The sequence below is a fragment of the Palaemon carinicauda genome, chromosome 30 (assembly GCF_036898095.1).
Source record: "Palaemon carinicauda isolate YSFRI2023 chromosome 30, ASM3689809v2, whole genome shotgun sequence".
Classification (NCBI taxonomy): domain Eukaryota; kingdom Metazoa; phylum Arthropoda; class Malacostraca; order Decapoda; family Palaemonidae; genus Palaemon; species Palaemon carinicauda.
In genome coordinates this window covers 21,409,005-21,416,772 of record NC_090754.1, presented here as the reverse complement: position 1 = coordinate 21,416,772, position 7,768 = coordinate 21,409,005, and the positions used below count along the sequence as shown (strand labels likewise).

Below are 7,768 nucleotides of genomic sequence, written 5' to 3'. Positions count from 1 at the left end.
AGCTACTTACTACAGCTAAAGAGCCTCTTCTACCCTTACCATGAGGAAAGTTACCCCTGAAAAATTACAGTGCAGTAACCCCTTGGGATAGTCTGGGCAGTACTGTATTCTAAAAGTTTCATTCCGGTTTTTGCCAGATTATGAAATAATCTTCAAAATCAAATAGATAAATCAGTGACACTCCATAAATTCAAGATTTCTGCAAATGATTTTCTATTGAGTAGGCAGATATACAGTATGTCTCGTTTCACAGTTAACCTTTTAATATCTATTTAGCATTGCTGCTAACCTTAATATTTTTTCTTTATTTTATTTTTATTTGTCCATATCTTTTCCCCACTTAGGTGCTTTCCTTGATAGGGTCTTTGTTCTTGTAGCATTGTGCTTTTTTATAAGGTTGCAGCTTAACTTGCATTAATGATGATTGTTCTTGTAGCATTGTGCTTTTTAATAAGGTTGCAACTTAGCTTGCATCAATGGTGACAGAATATGAGTTTAACATCAAATGAAAAATCTATAGAACACCCAGACATTCTAACCAAAGCTCTACAATTACAATATAAGTGAAAGCCCACAATTAAACTTCGGGAAAACGACAGCTTAAAAATCAACATACCTTTTATAATCACAGAAGAAGAAACTGATTGGAGATCAGAGAACAACTTTGTCGGATTCAAGATTCTCAGCCGTGACACAAAACATCTTTCCATCTTTCTTTCTTTCTTTCTCTCTTCTCTATAACCTTCCCACTCACATCGCCTCTGCAATACAAGCAGTGTATTACTATAATCGCCTTTTCTAACGATGCCTTACAACTAACAAAAATATCAGCATAATGACTTGCACTATTGGTACCACACAACCTTTTAAACTCAGCTCTGAATTACGTATACATATACATTATGCAAGTAAAATATGCATACACAATATATATGGATATAAATGTTTCTACATTGCATAATAAGACAATATCAATGTAGACTTAAGTACAACTAGTTCCCCTAGGTATATTATGTGCCTGTAAGCACAATCTTCCAATCTATATGTCTGTAGAAAATAGGAAGAAATCGTTAAATATCTTACACCTCTCAAGTCTACAGTAGGCTAGATTATGGAATTGCTTTGCTCATTCCTCGACCTCTAGACGAAAACGTATTATGAATTACGTCACCCCTGAAAAAAGACACCACGCAGGATTTCCTCCCTAAAAGCACTAAGAGAACGGGACTTCGTGTAGGCTGCATTTACGACGTTAAATTTCTATATTTACTCCTCCAGAAGATTCGTCAGTAATTCATATTAAAATGGCCTCTTCAATTCACAGCATCCAAGATGAAATTACTTACAGTTGTGTTTCATTTTAGAAATATAACAAAACCTAATTAATTGTAAATACAACGAATATCTCGATTTTCTTCTTGCTATAGTGGGATGCTACACTGGCTGATTGATTTTAAGTTAACTGACATAACAGGTATTAGGTTAATATAGTACCTCCCAGGCACCAGACCACCTTCACCAGGATCAGCAATATTAAAAAACACAATTTTAATTAGCATAAACATTTAAATTTATTATTGACTGATCATGGGGTCTTTTCTCTGGGGTTAATCATAATGTTACACCTATATCATAGTGTAATCTGTAAAACTTGTGATAAATTAAAGTTAAATAAAAAATTTTATGAAGTCGAATCGAGCTCATATAACTATTTTTTATCCCTGTAGGAGGTTCTTTGCACTTAGTCGATGGAGAGACCCTTTTTTACTATTTGAAAAAAATAAAAATAAAAAATATAAAACTTATATGCTGCATTTTCCTTTTGGACCGATCAAAAATCACAGCTCTGAACAGCAGTAAAAACAGAACAGGATCATCATATGTCCAGATAAGAATAGACGCACTTGGTGAGACCGTCCAAATGAAGCATGCACATGGAATTTTTCCTCTTATTTCGGGATTAACGCTCGAAAGCCAGTCCGCTTTGAAATATCCCTTGGACATGTGCAGAGAAAATAACACTGAGGAGGGAAAAAAACGCAGATCACTTGAAAAATGAGAGAGAGAGAGAGAGAGAGAGAGAGAGAGAGAGAGAGAAATGGCAAAACCAATCTCTCGTCTGGATCAAGTACCCTCTTTCATACAACTTCATATGAAATCCTCACTTATTCAGTCTGAACTAGAAGAGGCAAAAAAAAAGTCCTGCCTTCCAAAAAGGACACACTCAAGTTGTATTGTTCGTTTTGGCGAAAAATTATTTCATTACACCTTAAATACTTAGCATGTTTAGATGGTCCAAGCCCTAACCAACTCTCTCTCTCTCTCTTCTACAGTATATACACACACATATATTTATACAATATATATATATATATATATATGCATATATGCATATATGTATTATATATTATATTTATATATATATATATATATATAGAGAGAGAGAGAGAGAGAGAGAGAGAGAGAGAGAGAGAGAGAGAGAGAGAGAGAGATCAAGCTTCAAATACATTACTATCTAATCAAGAATAACATTCGTCAATACCCATCGAGATTAACTTTCCTCCTAAAAATGGGAAGAAAGTAAATCTGATAGAAAAAAATGCATACATTTCCTAGGAAATATAATTCCATCGATTAAAAAAATGGCCATGCAAGAAGTAAAATTAGGACGAACTATAATACCAATAGTTTCACAAATCAAGGCAAAATTTTCCTATATACGAATATATTTGAAGACCTTCATTTCTCTCAATAAAAAAATGAAATATTTATATCCACCTATCCAAACAACCATATTTCCAGAAAAAAATAATTCACAACTACATGAAAATGAAGATGGAGTGCATTGTATTGGCGCTTATTAAAAATAAAGAGCAAGGAACACTATGGAAATGTAACTTTGGAATTGATTCTAATAATCATAACAATACACAAAGTCTATTCCTCTAGCTCCACATATATTAAGAAAAATATTTTAATTCTAAGATAATCCGAAAGTATTATTATTATCATTATTATTATCATTATCTCAACCGCAACCCTAGTTGGTAAATCAAGATGCTACAACCCTCAAACTTTGGAATTGATTCTAATAATCATAACAATACATAAAGTCTATTCCTCTAGCTCCACATATATTAAGAGAAATTCTCTAATTCTAAGACAATCCGAAAGTATTATTCAGCAGTACCAGCTGAACTCGGCTGAGTCCCTGGTTAGGCTGGAGGAACGTAGAAAGTAGAGGTCCCCTTTTTGTTTTGTTTCTTGTTGTTGTCGGCTACCCCCCAAAATTGGGGAAGTGCCTTTGGTATATGTATGTATTATTATCTTAACTGCAACCCTAGTTGGTAAATCAAGATGCTACAACCCTCAGATCTCTAATATAAAACTTTTAGCCAGGTACTTAATATGAGACAAAATAATAAACTACATAAGAAAAAAAACCATGACAAACACATCAGATGAAACCATTGAAGTGTAAAATGAAACGGCATTCACTCATCCGAACTTCTGGAGTTTCAGAGACCCAACTACATGACAGGAGTATCATTCCATGCTTTGGTCACAGCTGGAATAAAACCTGAGTAAAACTGAATGATCAGAAAAGAAAAAATGCAAGACTGCTGCCCATCTAACATTATGTGGTGGATGGTATAGACTGGAAAATTCTCACTGCAAAGGATAACCAAATGTGAGGGAAAAAATCATTATGGCCAATGAACTAATCGAACGATGATGTAATAAATATATACAAAAATATCCAAGAATTTAAAAGAAAATAAGTTTTTATATTGCAATTCAAGAACATCTTTGGTGGTCAGGTACTGAAGACCAAACTAGAGAATATTATTATCTAACATATTACTCAAATTTTTAAAAATATATTTTTTTAAATGAATTTTTTTAGTTTTTTTGTTTCAGAAAAGTTAAATTGAACTATAGGTGGCCCTTCACAGCTTAAGGAGTGCGGTTTAGTTAAAGAAACGCTGTCAATCAAAAGAACTGGATAAGTTGAAGAGAGGATCTAAGGGGGGGGGGGTCTGAAAACTTTATGCCCTGGACCTACTAACAATACTTGAATGTTTTAAGGTGTAACTTCAATCTTCATAAACTTCACCCGGCATTAAACAAAGCCAAATATCTGTTATGATAATCAGCAACTACAGGACTGATACAATTCCAAATTACTTATCTTAAATATCTAGTATAGATAGTAATGACCCCAGAACCATGAGGAGTGCCAAATATTAAATTCTTGCATGTACTATGGTGTAAATAAACTAATACGGATTCAAATCACTTGACTACACCTCAATACTAATTTGTCAAAGCTTAAAGACTACGCCTTCAAGATTGATGTAACCAAAAGCATGACTCAAACTAAGTTCATCCCTATGAACATTAAGACCAGAACACTTGAAATTGAAAGACGTACAGCAAAATTAATGTTTCTATCTAAGATACATGATCACTTTCAGAACTGACCATAAACTATCAACACCTCAATGTAAAACAAAAATTTAATCTAATCTGCACTTTATGGCAACAACGATAGTCTACGGATAGTAAACTCCACGTTAAGACTAGCCGTCGTCCAACTTCTCACTACTGATACCTATGAAATACCAAAGTACAGTGCTTCGCCTTGAGCCTCAAAGAAGGTACATAGCGTCCTTGGATTTGGGACTTGCAGTCTCAACCCTCATTTGTTTTACGGTCATTTGGAAGCTTGAGGCACAGTAATCAAAACATAAAAAAAACTAAAAATATTTCTGATTCACTGTGAGATAGGAGAGAGAACGTTTAGTTTATAGCCACAATAATTACATCCCGAAGTGGCACAATGTGACGAAACAGGAAATGGCAAGGGACGAAGCCTTCCATTTTTATAAGGAGTTGGCTGTCTTGCACTTGAAGAAAAAAATATAGTGACAGACTTTAACAAATGAAAAGCCTGATAAAAAACCTAAAAGTTTAGCCTCTGCCCTGATACATTGAAGAACACTTAACATATGATACAATGCTTTTTACTATTATTATCATACTATTATTATCATACTATTATCAATACTTGATGTAATACCGTTAAATTATAAAACTTTGAGGTTCACATACAATCTTCTCAATAAATAAAAGTGCAATATAAAAGTTAGATTCTTTTAGCATCAAACTATTATCGAAATGCCACACATAATATCTAATCTATAGTAAAAAATTCTTGGTCATTCATAAATTTTTTAAGCCTATAAAAAACTATATATATATATATATATATATATATATATATATATATATAATGCTGATGAATGTCTATAACAAGGCATATAAAGTAAGTCTAATTTTACAAAAGATAAAAATATGCTATATTGGTACATAGTCCTAACATATATATATATATATATATATATATATATATATATATATATATATATATATATATATATATATATCTATGCATGTGTGGCTCTACACAACAGCGACAGAGGCCTACCTTTAGGAGTTCAACTAGTAGAAACACTGAAACATACCATAGATGAGCCTTCCTTTTGCACCATTATACTACTCTTACCTGAAAAAAAAAAAGAATAAAACGGTATTAGAATACTTTTTAAATGTGAAAAGAGGCAACAAAAACCAAATTTCTATTTTAAACATACCCTGAGTAATCTGGAATTTATAAAAAATAACAAATAAAGGTGTCCAATTTAATATTGTAACAAAAAAATTTTAAAGAGTAAAATGTACTGCAAACATTTCTTTGTTGTATAAACTATGAATTCGATTAGTCTTTTCATCTAAAATCATAAAAATGGTACACATTAGATATTGAAGAAATGGAATATCGTGAGATGTAAGCGGACTGCAACGAAACAAAGTTTCAAATCACCCAAGACCAAATACCCTCATCTTATTTCATACTTGAAGGATTACTATTCGTGCCAATACTTCACACAGAACCATGCAGAAACATTCACCCACTACCCCAGACACTATTGTTCAATTAGCCTACCTCGTTGCGCATGATTGCCAAATGCCTATTCTTATACAAGGGGTTCAATACTACAGACTATGTAAAAAGCTGCATATCATATGTGACCACAGTGAGGAATGGTCTTTATAATAATACAATTCAAGCAGTGGTACTTCAAAGGTTCAAATTTTGCTTAAATGTTTTCTTTAGTTGAGCACGTTGCTTCTCATCTGTTAATTACCTCATTCACTTTATATTTATAAGATGTAAACTTAACTTATCTTAAATTTGTTTTCTCTAAACTGGGCGGCTTTCCCTGTTGAGGCTCTTTTTTTTTTTTTTTTTTGTCTAATGGCATTTCAACTCGGTTTGCAGCTTGTTTGTAAAAATACAAACAGAAAATCAGCATCAATGATCATTTTGGTAGTAAAAAAAATATGCTAAATACATATCATACTAATATATACCACCTTCAAAGCTCTACAACACACGCACACACACATATATATTATATATATATATATATATATAAATATATATATATATAAATATATATATATATATATATATATATATATACACACACACATACGAACGAACATAACTTTACTTCTTTACTGATAAAAGCGCCAACCACATCCTGTTATTGTCCGGAGAAGTGCAACCTAGTCATCATAACGGAGTCATAAGATTCTCACTCAGAAAATAGCAACTTGCATCCTAACATCGCCAGGCAGACACAATTCCTAGATATTTGCGGTAACTTCACATGCATAATTATGTTGACGAGTGTCTCCTCGATACATAAGCAATCTTACAATCAGGCCACAGTATCTCATCCTCTAAGATATATAAAAAAAGAAGTTTGCTTTTCAATATTACAGTTTGCATTAATCAGGGACAGTATCTCATCCTCTAGGATATAAAAAAAGAAGTTTGCTTTTCAATATTACAGTTGGCATTATACCCTTTTACTTTTGAATAGCGTAATGCTAGTGTTAATTGATCGTCATCCCTTCTATAATCTGTGCTTGTAAGTGCTAATAAATATCAATTTCAAATCCCTAACTATCGGGAAATTCTCTTAAAAAGTGATTGAGGATGACTAAAGATGGTAAAAAGCTTCTCAACAAAAAAGCTGCATAGTGTAACAGCTAAAATAAGATTATTAATAGTAATGTACAAAGCTATCAGAAAAGGGGTGGATTTTTACCACTGGAAAAAAAAAACAACAACAACAGAACGGTCCCCAATTCTCTTCGCCATTAAACATGACATTTTAAATTAAACTCAATTATAAGAGCCATAATTAATATACTTTAGATTAGCAAAATAAAAAAGTTCTTTAGCATCCATGGGGTATCAGAATGTACTGATACCCATTTTCAGCTGATAGGAAAGGTGGATGATAGAAGAGTGAGGAAAGTTAGCTAGCTAACAATGGTAGGGAATAGTTTGGAAAGTCAAGTACAGTATAATATGAGTTAAGTGTGATTTAACCACAGCTTTATTCATATGAAGGTATATTTTTCTTGCTTTGGTCTCAAAGTTAATTTAGTACAATAATTACTTATTTTTTATTTACTTTTCATATCGATCCTAGCTGAGGTCAAGAAAAAAGATCATTGCCTAGCAATCTGACCCCATGAGGAGTTGCTGAGATACTACAGGTCTCAATTCAAGAAAAAAAAGGGTCACGGATATGTTTATACCCAAAATGCTGATAATCCCCCTAGCAGAAAAATCTAGCAAAATTAGCTATTTCACACACACACATATCTATATATATATATATAT

General features: G+C 32.6%; 1 protein-coding gene across 1 annotated transcript in view; it reads right to left on the bottom strand.

Annotated features, from left to right (window-relative positions):
- Positions 1-621: 621 nt before the first annotated feature.
- LOC137623686 (uncharacterized) overlaps positions 622-7,768 on the bottom strand; it is a 16,476-nt gene continuing 9,329 nt past the window's right edge. The window contains exon 2 of the mRNA XM_068354516.1: positions 622-761. The gene's annotated coding sequence lies outside the window, so the exon portion shown is untranslated. The remainder of the gene's footprint in view (positions 762-7,768) is intronic.